A 20,392-nucleotide genomic window follows, 5' to 3' on the forward strand; every position below is an offset into this window, starting at 1 on the left:
TTGCCCTAAGTGGAAGTGAGACATTTTCCCCCCTCCTTCCTCCCTCTCCCCTTCCAGTGTTTAGATCTTTTAGATCTTTTATGAATTATGATTTGAGCAGTCGTCCCCTCATCTAAGCTTGGCCATCACTTCCTCCCAGAAGCCCACCTGCACCCAGTCCTGGTCAGGTTCTGATGTCTACTTCTATCCCCCAGAGCAGGCGCACCTAGCCTCTTAGTGCCTGCATCACTCGGGCACTGCCATTGTTTACTTACTCACCTATAGCCTGTGTTCTCCCTGCGGGCTGACAGTGGCGCTGTCTTGTCCACTGCTGCAGCCCCAGTGAGGATTAATAAATGTTGGTAAAAAGTGTGAAGAGACAGCATGAGGAGGAGCTCATGGCAGCAACCGAGTCCCAGTGTCCCAGGAGTGAAGACAGATGATTTGAGTGGGGTACAGTGGAGGCAGCTCTGCCTGCAGGGCCCAGCCAGGAGAGGCGTTCATAAATCTGTGTTTCTTCGGACTCGCCAGGTGCCCCATGCAAGGAACTTACTGGCATCACCCTATTTAATCCTTATAACAACTGGACAAAGTAGATCCTGATCAAGGTTTTATGGAGAAGGGAACGAATCTTGAACTGAACCTTGAAAGCTGGTTAGTCGTGGAAGACAGAGAAGGGCTTTCCATTCATTGAGGGCAGGTTGAGCTCTGTCCCAGGGGTGTGAAAATGACTCAGGTGAGTGTGTCTGTGTTGGAGGACAAGCAGAGTGGAGTGAAATGGGATGACAGTGCTGAACTTCACCCGAGTCCTGTGCTCCCGGAGACAGTGGCTGTTAGGAGGTCTCCCCACCTTTCTGTGTTCCTAGAAAATCTAACCACAAAACCCACCACCGTGACTTCACATATTCCTAGATAGACCCATCTCAGTTCTTCTTTATAACTTCCTTAGGACTTGCCCATGACTCCCTTGTTTACCTGCATCTATTATAAAATTCAAGGCCCCTTCCTTTTTCTTTGTTATCTTCCTCATTTGTTCTTCCTATTGCAATAGACATAATAAACCAACTCCTTAGTTGTCTGGCACATTTTTCCTACTCAGGGGTTACATCTGGCAAGGGAGGGAGGGACCAGATCATGGGGGCCTTGTAAGCCATGAGCAGGAGCTAGCACTTGATCCTGTATGTATGGGAAGCCAATGGTGGGGTTAAAGAATGTATATTATAGATGTATGTTATAGAAAGCTCATTCTGCTTCTGTATGTGAGAAGGATCAGAGAGAATTAGCTAAACACAAAGAAATTTCATATTCTGATAAGAAAGCATGGGGCTCTGAGCTGGGGGGGGGGGTTGGCTATGGGCGATGTGTCAAGGATACTGTCCTCTTGAACATATGTGGTACCTGGATGGAAGGCCAGGGGAAGGGTCTAGGAGGGCTCCCATGCGTGTCAAGGTGGTGTTAGTTCATTGGCACCGTCAGCCATCATGAGAGAGGTAATCCTTCATCTGGACCATGGGAAATGAGCAGCATGGAAAGCCACAGGTCGGCCAACTGCATGTAAAAAGTTAAAGCAGGTTTTGATAGCACTGTCAGAAACAGAACTCAGAGCAGGGGGCCTGCAAGGCTCTGCAAATGTAAATAAATGGAAATTGAGGGGAGGAAGCTTAAGTCCTCCATGGCCTCCCTCCATCTAATTGGACCATGGCTTTATTTTGGACAAACTATAGTCCTGCTTCCACTGGAGAAGAGATCCCTTAGCATCATGATCCCAGCCTGAATTCCAAGGAAAGCTGTAAAGATGATGGAATACGCACATATCAAGTCACCCAGAGAGATGGCTGTTGTAGTTTTGATTCGGTCCGTCCACTGGTCCATTGTAGGTTAGTGATAACCAGGCCTAAATGGAGACCTGGGTTTTGGGCTCCCTCGGCCTCTCACCTGCACATCAGCACTAAAGGAACGTGGGCATTTTATGGCAGCCGAGGGAAGAACTGTTTCTATGGCAGGTGCCACCCTTCAAGGCAGTGAATGATTCAGGTGCTAATTCCTCAGGGAGAAAGGCACCTTTCTTGTATGTCTTCACAAGCCTGTGCTCAGGCTGGAGCTGTGAGCTGTAGACAGCCTGGTGAAATGTCCTTCTCACTTGTTCTCAAGATATCGGTGGTTTTTTAAAAAGTGTTTTTCACACATTAATACCATTTTCAGGCTTTAAAAAAAAATCCGGTCTTTGATTGCCTGAAAGCTTAACATGGATGTGGGCACTTCCCTGGATTCTCAGAAATGTTACATTAATGTAACTATGGCAATGATGCTTCATATTGCCTGGTATCACTAATCTGGGCCTACAGAAAACTGTTCACGCAGAGCTCTGACTTAATCTCCTTCTTCTGAGTTCGAGAGTTGGGCACCTCCCCTCTGCTTCGTGGCTGCCTGGGGATGCACCAGTCCTGGGCTTCCCTTCAGGACAAGTCATGTGCTGGGAGCTCCCCAGTTGCTCCTGAACCCAGTCTTCTGCCCTGATATCCAAGCAGAGAGAACCAACCGTGCACTACCTTTCACCACCTGGTTTTCCACAGAAATCACAAAGCCCACATGTCTCAGTGTCTCCATGTGGAATTCATCATCTTTCCTATCCTCCCAGCCCTCTCCCTCCAGACGGCCATTATTCAAATGTTAAAAGGGAAGCATCTGGGACAAATTTCTAGAGGAAGTGGTGCTGAACTTACAGGAGAAAGAGATATTAGCCAGGCAAACCCTGCAGAATGTGACTGGGCCTGCAAACAGGTCAGGAATTTGGCCAAGGGCTTCTTCCTGGATCTTGGATGGATGGCCAAGCCCCATGGCTGGATTGTCCAAGATGTCTGCCTACCTGAAGATTCCACACATAACAAACAGTGTGCTAACATGGCGATATTGAATGTGCTCTCACGATCCATCCCTCCCTCTCTCCCCTTTCTGCTGTGTTGAATTATTGATTGGAAGCCTGTTATAAAAATCTGAAGGTCTTGACTTTCTAATTAGCAAATGTCATAATTTAAAAATATTCTCTCTTATAAGTAGCCAGAGGATGGCAACTTTCCCAAAGTAACACCCAGGTCAGTGACTCAATCCTGCAAATCAACAGACATGAAGAGGGCCAGGGACCTTGTGTGAAGCTGTGAGATACAGAGAAGAAGGGAGAGATCGGGGTGGGGGAAAATTAGGATGATTTACAAAGGTCTTGTTTTTATGCGGCAGTTCCTCTCTCTTTCAGGACTTTGACTTTGGACTTAAGGTGTGTTGGTCTGCTGTAGGGGAGACAGCAGCAGCTGCTCTAGGATTTCATTTCTCCTCAGTGAAGCCTCTGAGGACAGTAGCTCCTGCCACTTTAGAACAGGTAGTGTGTGCTTGGTGGGGATGGTGAGTGGGGAGATGTAAGGAAGGGGAGATTTGTGTGGGACAAAGGACTGCTTTTCCAATGTGGACAGAGTATATTAATGGGGAAATATGGCCAGTTTTCTGTCTTTTACATGTTCTCAAAGTATTGTGAGCAGTTGAATGATGACGGTTCCCATGCCCTTTAATCCATGCTCCCTTGTCTCCCTGCATGATAACATGAAATGTTCTTTCCATGTGCATTCTATGGACCTACACTGTCTGCCAAACAGCCAGGAGACTGTGGCACAGAAGGGGGTGTGTATGTGTGTTTGTGTGTGTGTGCCTGTGTGTTTGTGTGTGAATGGCCTGGTTGGACGTGTGTGTGCATCAGTGTAGAAGTGTGAGCTGTGTTCCTGTATGAATACATTTACAAGGTGTTTTGCAAGTGAAGGCCCATTTCTTTATAAAAATAGAATTGCTTTTCTAAGACAGAAATGCTGAGTAAGCAGAAGGGCGGCTCTGAGTTTTAGAAGGAGCTTTCCAGAAACTGGTGCAAGGAAACTTGCTAATGGTGCTGGGAGATAGAAGGGGAGACGCACAGACCATGCTGTGTTTTGCATTTCAATCTCTTGTGGATCCTCTCTCCCTGCCTATGCATATTTAAAATTCCTTTCAATATATAAATAGGATAATTCTCTCTCCTCATCCCCACCAGAGTTCATTTAACAGGCACAAAAAGAATTGCACATCCAGGCCTGTCTTTTCCTGCTTCCTGTTATTACTATTTATTGGTTTCTCTCATCTTCTTTGCTTCCCCTCCCGTGTTGCCCCCCTTAGATTAAACTGTGTTTCAGGATTGAGCGGAGGGAGAAATACCATTTCTTCCAAACAAAGCTGAGCCCGACAGAGGTGTTCTACAGGCTTGTTCTGCTCTTTGGCACCAATCCAGACCTTCCAGAACTCCACTTTGAATGGAAAGCCCCAGGCCTTAGACAATCTGGGTTTTGCAATCTCCCCGTAATGCTGTCCTTTCAAATTCTTGGTAACAATTACCCATTTGCCCCATGAATGAAGCCCTGATACTTCCCAGTGTCCTGAAAGGCACAGGTGAAAGACAGCATTCTTGATGAGAAGGACACTGGGCAAGAATACGAGCTGGGGTCTGGGGAATGGTGTCTCCAATAGCCAGTCAAAGCCTTCTCCCTGGGAAAAAGCCCGAGGGTGCTTACATTGAGTCTAACGGTCTTGCTTCATGTGGCTAATGTGAATAATTTAGTCATTTTGGAAGAAGTTAGAACATGCATTCCAAACATTGTCGGGATTTCAAAATGGCAGTTAGTGAGGCTGTGTTCTTAGAATGATGTTCTACATCACTTTGCATACGATGAAAGGAGCACTGAATGCGGATCAGAAGACTTGAGTTCTGGTCCCACCTCTGCTAGTGTGAAGTTCACAATTCACTTTCCATCTTAGACCTCCCTTAGTTCTCACTTAGCAAGCTGGTTTTATTGATATCCAATGACTCCTTTAATTACAACAAAGTGACCAACTTTCATAAATCCTTGGATCATATTTGGGGGCCAAAATATGTGTGTAATGGGACATAGCATGAGGCACTGACTTTTACATACCATTGTTACGTAAAAATGGTGTCAAGGACAGGAAGAGTTTTACACACAAAGTGCAATGAACTTGACCCTGGGGCTCATTAGAATCTCATTCCTTGGGTTGAGCTCCCGTTGAACAGTGGACAGAATCCAGGAGCATATAACCAAGGGAAAAGGTCACTGCTGTATGACTCAGCACAGAACCTTGGGAAAGTTTATAACGATTTCTCTCAATTACAAGTGAGGCGAGCTGCAGATGTGAGCTTGAGGAACTTTAGAAACACGCCAGAATGTGGGTATTTCTGAGAGATTAATTTGAGGTAGAACGTACCCCTAAACCTGATCTGCCTCCTGAGAGACCTGCTGATTCAGAAGGCTGCTTCCAGACCAGGGGACTGAAGGAGAGACGTCTAGTCTGGTCACAAATGCAGAGCATGAGGATTGCAGCTGAGTCTCCACCTAACCAGCATCCCACATGTTTGGCTTCCTCTTCATGCACTTTTGCTGTCACATAATCTACATAGAAAGCTGATCTCTGCCATCCAGGCTGTCCTTGGAGGTAAGCTGTGTCACATTCCAGGCCTCAAGCACAAAACAAGGACTTGCCTTACAGGCCAAGTCCAGTGGTCTTCCACATCACTCTGAAACACTGAGAAATAGGTGGGCTCAAGCAATGAGTTTCAGCTGCTCGCACAGAGCATTTGACTTGGAGGAGATGCCTGCTCTGTATTTCCTCCTGCAATGGCTGTCACTTGGGGTTTGCAATCGATAATTTTCACATCTGGCCCATGGATGTCTCATCCGACCACAAGTATGGACAAGCCCAGGTTACGCTGTTCCACAGGGCGTCCTGAAACACACGTCTATAGTGGGATCCTGAACACTGGCTCAAAAGTCTTCAGCTTTTCATTTGTTACAAATATAGGAAAATAGGCAGCCAATGCTGAAGACGGCTCGAGTGCTGTAGCAGGTTCATTGACATGGATCACCCTATGTAACTCTCCCCTGGTGAGAGTCACTGTCCTTATAGATACATCCATGGCACCAAGCGGAGTGTGATGGGAGAGTCTGCACATTCCCTATGAATTCATTAACAGAACTCGGGGACATCACCAAAGCCCTACGCTGATATCACATTAGAAATGAGCCAGACCCCCTTGGGGAAGAAGGGCGTTTCCTAACAGGGAGTGCAAGAGGTCGGGGTCTGATCACGTAGAACCTGCTGTGTCTCTAGTCAGATAGGCAGTGATTCAAGACCATTCTGATTGCTGTGAAAGGACTCTCGGCCTTAAATATCCTAAACTGAATGAGACACATGCCCACGATTTGTTGGAGTGGAAATTGTACTTTTCGCAAAGTTATTACATAGTAGACCCCTGATATGTTCTTGATTCTCCAAACTTGCAATTGCTATGATGGTAGAAAATTCCCCAAAAGGATGCATGTGCAGAATGAGCCAGATAAGGGAGCACCGCAGACCGCTTTTGGAATGCAGCCCCAGTGAACAGGCAGCGAGGCTCACTTACGTCGGTTTCAGCTCCCCAGCCTTTCCAGTCCAAACCTAGCACAATTACAAGCGGCCAAAGGCCAGCTGCCTTCAGGGTCTCTGTAGAATCTCCAAAATTCTGTAAATGATACCTGCAAGTCGAACAGGTCGCTTACACTTGAGTAGAAACGTGGACTTGGGAATTTTGGTTGCTACCCTTTTGAACATTCACACTTTCTATTTTTATCTTCGTTGTTTGGTTGGTTGGTTTAGGCACAGTCAGTAGTAGTTACGAGCAGGGACACTTGAACTAAACTGCATGGGATCAAATGCTCCCTCTGCCGCTCCTAGCTGTGTGATCTTAGGCAAGTTACTTAACCTTTCTGAGCCTCAATTTCTTACCTATAAAATGTGGATAACAACAGGGTTGTTGTAAGAGTTAAATGAATTCATATGCCAACAGCTCTTAAAACTGTGCCTGACAGCTTACAAGTGTGAGCTCCCCTTTTGTAAGTCACCATTGCTGCTAGAGTTGACATCTGGAAGGTGTGCTGAATAGCATGTCCTGCATAAAGACATGATAATGGCTCTTGTGTTTGCAACTAGTATCTATTAATTAAGAAACCGTCATTTGTGCTCTGTAATTATATTTATTAAACCCCAACTCCTATCATAACAATAATTAGTTCTTGCTAATTAAATTTATCAAATTCCCCCTGGATTCATATCTTAGGTAAATATTTAGTAGCCCTACACTAATTATTTTAATCAACATGGAGTGTGTTTCAAATGACTACAAATAGTTCTAACTAATTAAATTGAGTACAAAATAATATCTTATGTAATAAATTTGCAGGTGCTAAAAAGAGTAGGAATGAGCCACAGGGTAATGTCTCAGCGACCTAACCACCTGACTTAGTGATCGCAGCATTTCCAAAGCTTAGCCAACATGCTAGGGGAAGTGGCCCGAGAAGGTTTATTGTTCCTGTCCCGATTGGTCTTCTACTGCCAATGTTTTGTGCACAGAGCAAGCTCTGTGCGTGATTCAAGAACATGCCATATGATTTGAAATTGGATCCATCAACACTAGCAATTAATGCAGAAGGGAGAAGCCAGCAGCAGCAATAGGGCGAATTCCTGCTTCAAAGAGTTTGAGGAAAGAAAGGCAAACTCTCTGAGGTTCCTTCTTCTAGAGGTTTGGTTTCCTTATCCTCAAACCACACTGTCAGTTCTGTCTCACACTGGGAGGTCCTCCCACCCCACCCTGCTGCTCCCAGCTCCTTCATAACAAAGAAGATGAATCCTTGGATTACAGCCGCCTGATTGGCGTTGTGCTGCTAGGGAACTGTAAAATGAATGTATCATGTTTCATAATAAAAATACCTCTGACCCATCCTTAGAAAGACATGCACACACACAACAGAGTGTGGCCCCCTGTGGGACTGGGTAGCACTGACCACCCACCACTCCTGTCCTCTGCTCCCTTCTGTGGTGGTTGTGAAATAACTGGCTCTGGTTAATGGTGGTCCCTCTCTGGCCACACACAGGGTTACCTGTAGCCTGAATTAGGGTTCTCTCCATGGCTAGGGTTGGGTCGGGAGAGTGGCCATCTATGGCCGGGATAGGGGGCTCAGTCTATGACTGAGATTGGCAGGATGTTCAGTTCACACCTGAGTTCCAATACCCAGAGTCTGGGTTTGGAATTAGAGTGTAGGCTGTTGTGAAGTTCTATTAGGGACAGAAAAGAAGAAAATGACCACTGAAGTACTGGCAGTTGGATTATATCGTAATACAAATGATCCACCTCGAGAATAAAAAGAATGAGTTCAAGTATTAATCTCCGTAGGAAACTAAATCTTTTCAAAATTGTCTCTAGCCTTTTCTTGTGAGTGACAAGTGAATTATCATAAACAAGCAGCGAGCAGCGGATGCTCAGGGCATGGTGTCCAGGATCACCCCAGGCTATCCTGACCTTCTATCTTCATCAAGTGGCTGGCGAAGAGGGGGCTGCTTCCTTGCAGCTTACATACTCCGCTCTGTTCCTGTGGAGGGGTCACGGGAGACATGTCCGACAGTGGATCTGCACTTACGCTCTCAGAGAAGTTCATATGCCCACGAGAGTTACAGAAAATGCACAGACTTTATCCCCCTCTCATTAAGCTGTCACCTGCCTTCGGTGCAGATCTATCTTGATTCTGAATATCACTTCCCCCCGCTTCTAGCTCTCTTGAGTATTTGTGATCTCATGCGGCCACCTTTATGAGAGGTGAATCATTCCTATGGCAACCACAGTCATCATGAATCCTCTGAGTAAGCTGGCAGGAGAAAACAGCTTTCAAGATAACAGATCCTAGGAGGACCTGGGATAGTAGGGAAGCCTGAGGACACTGAACCACTGGAGGTAGGATATGATCATGTCAGAACCAGAAAGGGTGAGATGACTGAGGCCCAGAGAAGGGATTGGCTTTGCTCAGTATCACACAGAGCTAGAACTCAGATCTCTCTCATTTTTATACCATGATGTACAAGTAATTGAATGAGCACAGACTTGCCTTATATCAACTGAAGGCAAACAGGCCATATAATAGAATCTTTATTGAATCTTCATTTGAACCCATTGGCCTCAACCTAAAGTTTTGTTCAGAGAGTCTAATGCTTCAGGACTGAGATTGCATCAGGGCCTAAGACATGTTGTCTCTGAAAATCTCATTTTCTTCCATCCCATTTCTTCTCCAGAGGATGTGCTTGCTTGTAATGGTGGTAGTTTGGGGGCCTCTGGCCAATGGAGGCAGCTCTGCTGATAGCAATGATAAAGCCTATTGGAGATGGCCCCCTAAGTGAGAGTGTTAGGGGACCTAGCTATGTCTCTGCTGTGGTTGGGAGAATATACAGGTACAGTTTATTTAATAGTGTCTTAGAGATGGGGCTTAGGGAAGTCTACCTGAATGGAGCTGAGACTAGGTCACACGAACACATTTTGTTCCCTGGTGGCCACCACAGTGGCACCATTCACCTCTTGCCTACCTGTCAGTTCTGAAGAGTCACCATCAGTATCTCAGAACCATGCATGAAGATGCTCCCACATCCCATCCTTGCCCAAAGATGTCCAGGGAATCCTTTTAAAGGATGAAACGCCTTATTTTATGCTTTTGAACAATTTTTAAACCAGATTGTGACCGAAGAATAGGAAGAAAGCTTACATCTTTTAAAAGAATCTACTACAAAAGAACGTGATGTGCATAGAAGGGAGGCATTGCAGCCCTTTCATTTCTGCACCTTGCATGGAAGTCTCCTGAGATGGAGCCCTGAAGCCTGCCAATTGTTCTTTACCTTTAATGCATTAACCAACAGAGATCCAAGGCCCTTGGCACAATGGGCCGAGAACCATAATGTATGAGCACTTTGCTCCTCATTCTGAGATTGGCAGAGTTCAAACTGTCATTATTCAATCCACTGTCATATAGCTGCTGTCCGGCTATTGGCACCCAGTTCTGCTGCATCTCTAAATCTAACAGATATTTTTTCAGTCCTGAACTTTCAGCAGAATTTAACATAACTGATCCTACACATCTTCACTCTCTTCTCTTGGCTCTCATAACAATACACTTCCTGAGGTTTTGCCCCTTTGTTTGTGGTATCTTATTTTCTTTTGTGGTTTTCTCAATGTTAATCCTGAAGTTTTTTTTCCCCCTATATTTATCTATTTTAAAGAATTCAACGATCATCTATGCTTGTATCGTCCAGTATGGTAACTACTAGTTAAATGTGGCCATAGAGCATTTGGAACGTGGGCATCTGAATTAAGATGTAATAAAAGTGTAAAATACAACCGATTTTGGAGACTTACTACAAACAACAACAAAAGAATGTATTTATCTCATTAATAATTTTTATATCAATGTATGCTAAACTGATAATATTTTGAATACATTGTGTTAAACAAAATAAATTATTAAAAATTAATTTATTTTATATTTCTGTTGGGCAGCATGCAGTGAATGTATCCAAACTTATCTGTAGCTCAGACCTCTCCTTTAAACTCCAGACAATGTAACTAATTGCCAACTTAACATTTCTGACAGGTTATCTGACAGGCACTTCAAAATCAACATGAAATGTGAGATTTCCTCCCTGACAAATCTAATCCTGTTTTAGTGACTAGTCCCACCACCATCTTCATTTCCCTTTTCTCTTCTCCATATGGCTTCCTCTTTCTAGACTTATAGAAATGTAGAATGTTCAGGTGGGAAGGTCTTGTGCATAAACACTAATCCTATGGTTAGTCTTCTCTGCATCATAAAATTTTTATGTGGACATGTGTAGTGATGGGAAGCACACTTCTTTATAAGGCAGTCTATTCCACTTTTGGATAGCTCTGTCAGAAAGTTTCCCAGTGATCAAACTACAGTTTGATTTCCTGGAATTTCTAATCATGTTTTAATTCTGTCTCCTGAAACCATATTAAACAAGTTTAATTCCTTTTCTACTTGTGAGAATTGTTTCATGTCTTGATTGCATTGACTTTTCTCAAGTTAAACATCTCTTGTTTAGTTGATGTGATTTCAAATCCTCTCAATCATTCTTGCCACTACATTTGAATACAGTGTAGTTTGTCTGCTTATTAAGAATGTAGTTGTCAAATGGTTCACCAATTTCAGTAGGTTAGCTGAAGACTAGAAAAGGACTCTTTGATTGCTGTAAATTCTGTATCTCTGTACCTCTCCCAAGGTGCTACTTGGGAGTATGTCCGTTTGTTTGGGAGTCATCAAACACAGATACTGGTTTGTATTGGACTCCCTTTCATGTAAATCCATTGTACCTTGGATATGTAATGTAATTAAGCCAAGCCTCTTCTATTTTTACAGGTTTGTGTTACATATTTAATGTTTGTGGTTATGTTTACAGTTTGGCCCATTGTACAAGAAAGCCTACCTAGATACTGTTGATTCGACTTCGTCCACTCACTGTGATTTGTTTTGTGTCTTAGGTCAACATCATACAAAAAAAGTAAACGTACAATTTCATATAAATCATTAGCAGAAATATATAAAGGACAGGATGAAAATCAGAACTCTGTTTTATATTATGGAAGTCTTCGGTCCAAGTTATGTTATCCTATTAATTAACCCTTTAGATTACAGGACATAGTCATTTAACGAACTGTAAATCTAGGTGACAGTGCCTGCTAAATTCTTTTTCGTTATCACTTCAAACATTTCCTCTATTCTGTTCTATCTGTCTCCTTCTGAGACTCCAGTTACATTTCCATTGACCATTTGGTACTTCCTACTCTTCTTGGATTTTCTATTCTGTTTTTCCCCCTCCCTTTTTTATCTTTCTGTGGGTGATTTCCATTGGCATTGACATATTTTCAAGTAACTAATTTATTCCTGTGCTGTCTTCACCCTATGGATGAGCTCTTCAAAGAAATTTTTCATCATTTATATAATTTTTATTGGTAGCATTTTCATTTGACTCTGACAGTTTCCATCTCTTTGTTGTTATTCTCTATTTGTTTATGCATATTGTCAACCTTTTTCATTAGATCAGAGATCAGCAGGTTTTTTTTTTAAAGGCAGATAGTAAATATTTGAGGCTTTACAGAGTCTATAGTCTCTCTGCCATAGTACTTCAAAAGTAGTCATATAATTGTAAATGAATGAGTGTGGTTGTGTTCAATAACATTTTATTTACAAAGATAAGAAGCAAGTTGAATTTGTGTCCTGAAGGCCATCGTTAACTGACCACTGCTCTGGATCCTTTAAATAAGAATTTTAGTTACTTTAATGTCCCTATCCAATAGTTCTAGTCATCCCTAAGTCTGCTTCTATTGACTACTTTATCTGCTGACAATGGGTTCCTTTCATTGCTTTTTTTGTTTGTCTCACTGTTTCTGATTAAATGTCAGAGATGGTATGTTGAAAAACAGAAAAGACTGAAGTAAGCATTATTTACAAAAGGTTCTGTTAGGCCACTAGTGTAGAGGATTGAATCAGTCTGGTAGTATTTCAACTGAATTTTTTTTTTTTTTTTTTGGTAGTTGTTCTTACTATAGTTACCTCTGGTGTAATGTTGCCTTTAAAGTTGAATAGAGATGAGTTGTTTTAACTCGTGCTTTGGGTAGGGAGGGGATGGTGCTGAAGGCTTTTTCTCAGTGTTGCTGTTCAACCTTTAGCTTTCAGTAGTCTTAGTGTGAACACATCACACAGGGTGTCTCTCTCCTCCTCTTGCCCAGCTGGTAGAATACTGTTGCTTCTTACTTGAGGTTAGACTTGTGGTATCAATGGAGAGGGGAGGGTTCTTTTGTGTCAAAGTACTTGAATTAACTCATATTTCAGTATTTCTATTTCTTATTTAAGACAATATTGTGATGATCCAGGTAAGTGGTTTGACAAATTTTTATTTATAGCTACCTCATGGTCCTGAATTATCAGACTAATAATGTAGAGAAAGCGAAAATAGTGATTTTAGACATGATTTTTTTTAAAGGAGAGAAATGCTAGCTTCTAGTAATTGTTGTTTCTTCTATAAATTCAGTCGAATCATACATAACCAAATTATGTATTTTATAGAATCTTGCCAGGGGTTGATGTCAAGACAACCTATCTCTAGAGTGTAGAATCAATCTTATTCCTCTTTAGCCTGAAATAATATTTGCTTTTCTGTAATTTTCTGTGTCTCCTTCACATTCTCCGGGATTTAAATCATTAACATAATCATGTATTTGAAGTCCTTTTCTCGTAAAGCCTCTTCACCTAGTTGGGCCTAAACTTCCTCCTTTTAATGAGTATATTCTTTACAGCCTCCAAATCATTGTAATTTACATTGTCACTATAGGCAACTATGTTCCTTTGTGTGCTAGTACAACAAAAGCTTATTTAGTCACTAATACATGTGGAGTTTTAGGTTTAACGCTTGAGAAACAAGACTGAATAAAATTCATCCCTATCCTCCCCGTGCAGATGCTGCGGCAGACGTGTAACAGGTATGTCTCCAGGTGCATGTGATGAAAGCCACAGTAGGAGGATGGCTGATAACCTATGACTAGGGGTGGGGAAGGAGATTCAGGAAGGTTTCAGAGAGTTAGTGATATACATAAATTATCTTAAAAAAAGATAAAGACTTTCACTTGATACATGAGACAGGGAAGGAAATTCTAGACAATGTAAAAACATGTTTAAAGTGCCTTCATGTGTGCATTTGCATGAATTCCCACAATGGTGGAACATGGTGGCATATAGTGGCAAGAGATGAGGCTGGAGAGGAACCTGGGGCCAGGCTCTAAAGGTCATGCTTGCCTGTTTAGGAATTTAGACTTTATCCTGTAGGTGACTGGGATTAATGGAAGAACTTTGGATAGAGGAACGATATGCTCCAACTTACAGATTTGAAAGTGCACTTTGGCTGAGTGAGTGTAGTGAGTCCATGCAGATTTATTGTTAGGCTCTGCAGGCACAGTGCACAGGACCCATGAGCTACCCAAGGGCCCTCAAATTGCTTGAGACATGGGAGAGGAGACATACTAGCTTCCTAATTGGAAAGATGCCAAGTCAAAATAAAACTTATTGTAACTAAATTCCTGTAAACCGTGGAATTATGTTAACTACTTAACTACAACTCAACTGAACTCTAAAATATTTTCATACAAATTAGGGAAATGTTGTGTCGAATAAGCAGAACTTATAGAACACAGCAATATGGCAACTTTAATCTCCCTCTATCCCTTCATATCCTTCCTGTAGTTCTTTCCTTCTCTTTAGATAAAATGCAAGGAAAGTTCTATGGCTTCTCTAGTCTCTCTTTAGAAACTAAAGTTCTTATAGTCAGTCTAGTCCCTTAGTCTTTGTTCAATAACTAGAATGCCCAGCTCCATTAATAATCAGTACCACATACGTAAAGCTAATAGATCTTTTCTCCTTTTGCTTTGGGAGTTTTTGGTCTGTTGACCTGTGTAGAAAGAGGGTTTTGTCTTTTTCTGTATTGAACAATTAGGGTTTTAAATTCCTTTTTTTTACTCACTAACTGCCTCTAGATCTTCTAGAGTTGAAACAGGGTGGGGGTGGTAAAATTGGATGGTTAGGGTTGGGGAGAGACTGGTTAAAAATGGAAATGTACAAAATGTTCAAAAGTTATGTAGAAGGTAAGTAAATATACAACTTTGCCACCTGGACGTGAGAGTGAGAGAAGAGGAGGCATTTAGGATGACTTCCTGTGGGACATGCGATGATGGTGTCTCTAACTAGGCTGTACGTCTTTTCATTCAGGAGACATTAACTGCCTACCTTATATTTAGATCCATATGAATGAGGCATTTCCAATTCTTGAACGGCTCAAGTCTTTGGGGAAGAGAGGTAAATACACAACTAAAATGTTCTGTGATGAGAACTATAACAACATGGTGCTTTGGAAATTATGGGAATACAGAGGTGCATTTCATACAGCCTGGAGTAAGATGGGAAGGGGCAGCCTCTGGAGATGTAGACCAGTCAGTCTTAGTTTGGGAACTATTAATCATGGTACCTGTGAGGAAGCAGAAATGGTGTTGGTTATGTAGATCTAAACAAAGGAAAATGTTTGATCTAAAATATAAGTTTAGGAGCTGTCAACATAGAGGTATATGCAGAGGTAGGTGAGGTGTGTCATCTAGGGAGATACACCTCATCCATTTACCCATCCAGTTACCAAAACAGCGTGTCCAGAGAGCCTTCTCCTTCCTTACCCTCTGCATCTTTATTCTCAGTATCTCCTTCCACGTCATCTGAATCATTTAATTTCTGATCTCCTTTTCATTTGAGTCCTACCTCTCCCTGCTCTTTTCTCTAGGTTCCCCCTTCCCTGCAACTCAAGGCTCCTGGAATGTGGAGCTGTGCAGATGTTTCCGTCCTGAGAGTGCTTGACTGTTTCTCAGATGATGTCTCTGAGCAGATGTTCTGGTGTGTGCCTCCCTCTTCCTCTGCTGTTGTATTTTCTGTACAAACACCAGATTGCATTGCGGCATCGCTCTTTCTGGAGAAAACCCAATTCACGCTGGTGATGGGGTAGGTGGTACTTTCAGGCTGTTAGAGATAGTCTGTGGTGCAAAGGTTTTGCAAAGCAGAGTGTGAAGCCAAAAGGCTTTGGAAATGTAGTTTTGTGCTGTGACTTTACTTATGAACTGCTTTTTCTTCCATTAAGTGGTGTTCTGCAAGACCATCTCTTCTCTCTACTTCGTTAGCCTTGCCCTGTATTTCCATGTGCCTCTCATGGTCTTTGGTAATTGTGTACCTTCATGTGAGCCTTTGCAACACATGGGTCCTTTGTCTCCTGACAACATGTGGGCTTAGGAGATGGAGTCAGAGAGTCCGGAGTCATTGCACATTATAGTAATAGACTTGAGAACCCTTGGCGAAAATAGGGAGGAAGCAGGGTTACTTGCTAGGCAGGCTGGCAGGAAGGTTAACTGTCCTTATGAGGGTCAATGGTGACATGCTGCAGTGGTCTGTCTCCCCTCTCTCTGTTTTCTCTTGGTTTCTGAACTTGTCTCGGATTGCTTACTGAGAATTTGTAGCAAAGGACCCAGGGGTGTGGAAGACAATCCCTGATTTTAAAAAGAATGCACTTTTACCTTACCTCTTGATTTGCTTTCGGGAATTCATGATTTGGAAAAGGCTTTCCCTTCTCTTTGTTCCATTTATGGCAAGTCAGTATCTTCAGTCCTTCATGTGATGGAATGAGTTGCATTCACCTATCACTGGCCATCTCTTCTTACTGGAAATAGCTATCTGATTGAAGCTGCCCATGGTCCTGACACAGACTCCTACAGACAGGGTATACTCAAGTGCATTCATTTGAGTGTTAAGGGGAGCCCTGAAGAGTAGGGAAAGACCCCAGGGAGAGTGGTGATGGAGTCTGTGGAGCCAAAGGAGAGGAGGGGCTAGAGTGACTCACTCACCAACCAGACAAGCCAATTGAATGATTAAAGGCAGGAGTGGAACTCAGACTTGGCACGTCTTAATGTCACCAGTATGGAGTACATTTTACAATCCAGGCTTCCCTCCATATAGCACGTCATCTTCCGAAAATTTATATGCAACATTCTCTCTTTTAAAGAAGCCAGCAATACATTTATTTATAAAGCGAAGAGTATGCTGCAAGGGAAAAAGGAGAGCCTTCAGAAGCAGACACACCTGAGTCAAACCGCAGCTTTACCGCTTCATCCATTCATTTATTCAGTCCTTCATTCTTTCAGAAATGTTTGTCAAGAACATTCACTATCCCAGGCTTAACACCAAAAATCAGCGAGACGACACACTGGTGAATCTTTTGTGTCAACGTGGAAAATTTAGTAACTTCTCTCAGCCTCAATTTCTCATCTATAAAATATGAATAGTATTACATGCTGTGCAGGTTGTCATGCAGGTTGAAATAAGGATACGGTTTCTGGCATATATCAATTTTTTTTACATCAACGATTATAATTATGTGGGAAATATCCCTTTTAGTGTATTCCACGAGTTTTTTTTTTTTTTTTTGAAGTGAAGTCTGCCTATTTACAATGTCTTACAATTGTGTTGTTCTTATCAAGGTTTCCTGAGTAAACAGTTCTCTCCCACTGACAGATGAAACTTCTCACTAAAGCTCATTTGATGAAGGTTTCAGAAATCAACTCAAGTTGTAAATGTTACAGCTACACTATGGGACTTGGCTTTCTTCTCTATGGAAGAGCTCCAAAGAGCACAGGACTGGAGGTTCCCAAACCTGACTCAGTTTTAGCTTTGACACAATATAACCTGGAATTGTTTGCTTTTCCTCTCTCTGGACTTTACTTTCTCCACCTATGAAACAGTTGTTGCCTATTTGTAGTGATTTTGTAGAGCTTGAATGCAATAAATGATATGAGAGGATTTTAGTACTTTTTAATTGCATGTATTTTTGTTTTGCTTTCTTGTTTTTAAGGAAAGAAATGAAAATAACTAGGAATATTTTGCCCAGTTCTACATCTTCTTACAAATTATCCTATTTTCTTGCCTTTTATAAATTTGCACACTTAGATTTCTGTTTTCAGTGACAAGCAGTTATGATGGTGGATCCTGATTTGGAGAAGGTGGATTTGCCAGAATTTAAATTTACAAACTAGATACATTTGAGAATGACTGCTCATATTAGGAAGTGTTTTATTTTACAAAAGTGTTTTCCTTTGACTCTCAAACTAGTAGTCTTAGTCATTTAAAATATGACTTAATATTTTAGAAATATAGCTATTGCACAATTTGAAATACACCTAAATACTAATATCAGAACACAGGTTAATATTTGGATTTTTGTTCCAATACCCAGATCAATGTACACAGTGATGGGACTGAGCAGTTCCTACACTTACAAAAAACACTGTTGAATCTGTTGCTATATGTTTAGTTTGAAACTTTAAATTTGGGGGTTGGCTTTGGATAAATAAAAAAAAAAAACAGCCTTATGGCTTAGAGGTCTAAAAAGAAAATCAATGGAACAGATTCTAAAATACAGTCATTTGATCCACAGGTCTACGCTGAGTGCCTGCTGTGGATACTTGGCATTTTGCTAGGAGATGTGCAGTCAGAAAGGCTTCACTGAGGAAGTGACATCTGAGTTGAATCTTGAAAGTTGCATAGTCGTTTATCAAGTGAGAAAGGGGTCTCAGGGAAAACAAGGCAAAGAGAACTGTATGATCAATTTAGAAGAAGGACGATAGAACCCAGGAGCTGGTTTGAGGGTGGGGAGCGTGTGGAGGAGTTCTCATGAGTGAGGCTGGAGAGGGAGTCAGGAGACAGGCTGGGGAGGGCTCCTACTCCATGTCGTAAAGTTGCTGAGAATGCAGTCACAGGAGTGGGTGTTTGATAAAACAGACCATATAAACCACGTCAGTTCATTCCCCATCAGACATTCGCATTATGAATTTTCTCACTGAGCTGAGGCAAGTGCTGTTTTGTTGTTATGCAGGGGGATTGAGGTTTCTTTGCTAAAGACTGCGCTCCTTAGCCCAGCGTGCGGATGAGCCGAGGTTTACAGAGACACACTGCTGCCTGCGTAAGCCACGTCTGATGTGTGCCGCCCATCAATTTCCTGTAATGACGGACCACATGGATTATTTTTTTTCCTGAGGTGCCTGATGTCTCCTTAGCGTGTACAGCGCGTGTGGCATTGTTAGCAGGTTATCACAGCATCATGCAGACGGGAGCTGGGAAAGCCCTGGGTCTCTAAGAATACAGTATGCAGCACAGGTCAAGACAGGTGGCTGTGAAGTGGGGCCCCAGGAGGGGGGGGGGTGCGAGGGCAGGGCCTAGGAGTGGGTTAGGGGAGAGAGTATGACCTGATGAGGATCTGAAGGGGAGCCTGGTGACAGGGAAATCCAAAAGCTTAAGGCCAGGACTCTGATTTTGGAAGCACTGGAAATAGAGTAAATGCCCATTCTTGCCGCAGCGCCAAAATTTCTTTCGTGGGGGCCCTCTGGAAAGTGAGAGTCAGCCACCAGGCAAAGACAGGCATTAAACTAGAAGGCTCAGAGGCCCTGAGCTTGCCCTAAGACTACAGAAATACCCAAGAAACCTGTTTCAAGAAGAGCCAGAGGTTGTCGGCCACAGCAGTTGGAGGCAGACAGAACGCAGAGAGCAGAGGAAAGTGGAATCCGGGAAGACTCCTGGGCTACTTGGCCGCCAGGACCCAGCAGGGAAAGGCACTGCTCAATGATTTCTTGTTGTTAATCATTTTTCTCATTTTCCCTAGTTGTTAACCCTGGGACCATACTAATCAACTCCTCGTTTCCCTGCCCATGGCTTACATGGTTCCTTGGTTATTACATCTGAGTTTAATCACTGTCCAAACTGAGCTCCATGTCTTCCTCGCAATTTCACCCCTGATTCAGTGTGTGTTTTGCCAGGAACTGTAGCCGTGTAGAAATGGAAAGAATCTATTTAGAGAGAGGAGTGTCAGGAAGGGGAAGCACAGCCCAGAACAGGGAGATGGGGTCTGAGGTGATGTGTGAAAGATTTTCTTCCCCCAGTTCCCCAGGACAGTGCTGAAAAAAACCAGAAAAACAAACAAAAACCATTGCTGCCCGCGACTTGCGACACCACCTCTTTTGCTGCCTTTCCTCTTTCCCTCACTGCCTGAAGAAGTGGAGATGTGAATGGGAAGCGGGGAAGTGATTGAATCAAAAGCACCAGAATGCAGCGAGCTTGACACTGAAGAAGGAATTGTCTGGAAGTCATGTTCGGCTTTCGCTCCCATCTCTTGCTGCACAGTCTCCACTCTGGGAGTCCCTCATGTTTCAGAAACGGAGTGCGCATGAGGCAGAAGTAAGTCAATCACGGGTTCTTCAATTACTAGGAGCTGTCAGTGCTGGCCGACGTCAGCCGACGCTGTGAGACATCAGAGGTGCTATTTATCTCTCCACTCTCTGAGGCTGTCTAATTTGGAGATGGCAGAGATTAAAATCAGCTCCTTAGAGACAAGCTCTCAAACTCTTAAGGGAATTTATGAATAAATATGGATATATATATTTTTTTTCCAGGAAATACTGTCAGATATTCTGATACCCTGAGAAAAACCTCACTCAAGAGAATGGGGTATTTTCCAGCCATATACCAACATCCGTTATATTTTCCATCTTTAAAACAAATAAACATACAAATCTTAACACCTGCTTTCCACATCAACAGCCTTTAAAAGCAAATCTCCTCAAAAGAACTGTGTATGATATACACTGTCCCCATTTTTTCTCTTCCTGTTCTGAGTCTGCCTTCACCAATCCAATAAAAATTGATCTTGACAAGATCACCAAGAACCTCTGCTTAATAAGTCCAAAAATTACTCCCTAGCTCTCACCTTTTGGACTTCCAGCAACATCTGAAACAGTTGTTTACCTTTTCCTCCTGGTTACTGAATAATTCCTTTCTTAAACTGGATTCTGGGTAAAACACATACTCCCAGTTTTCCTCCAGTCACAGGCCAC

At 42.7% G+C, this 20,392-nt stretch overlaps 1 protein-coding gene across 1 annotated transcript in view; it reads left to right on the forward strand.

Annotated features, from left to right (window-relative positions):
- The window catches only part of LOC105095726 (uncharacterized), a 433,324-nt gene extending 414,816 nt beyond the window's left edge, over positions 1-18,508 (forward strand). The window contains exon 7 of the mRNA XM_064494705.1: positions 18,382-18,508. The gene's annotated coding sequence lies outside the window, so the exon portion shown is untranslated. The remainder of the gene's footprint in view (positions 1-18,381) is intronic.
- The last annotated feature ends 1,884 nt before the right edge of the window (positions 18,509-20,392 follow it).

Source organism: Camelus dromedarius, chromosome 15, assembly GCF_036321535.1.
Source record: "Camelus dromedarius isolate mCamDro1 chromosome 15, mCamDro1.pat, whole genome shotgun sequence".
In the NCBI taxonomy this organism is placed as follows: domain Eukaryota; kingdom Metazoa; phylum Chordata; class Mammalia; order Artiodactyla; family Camelidae; genus Camelus; species Camelus dromedarius.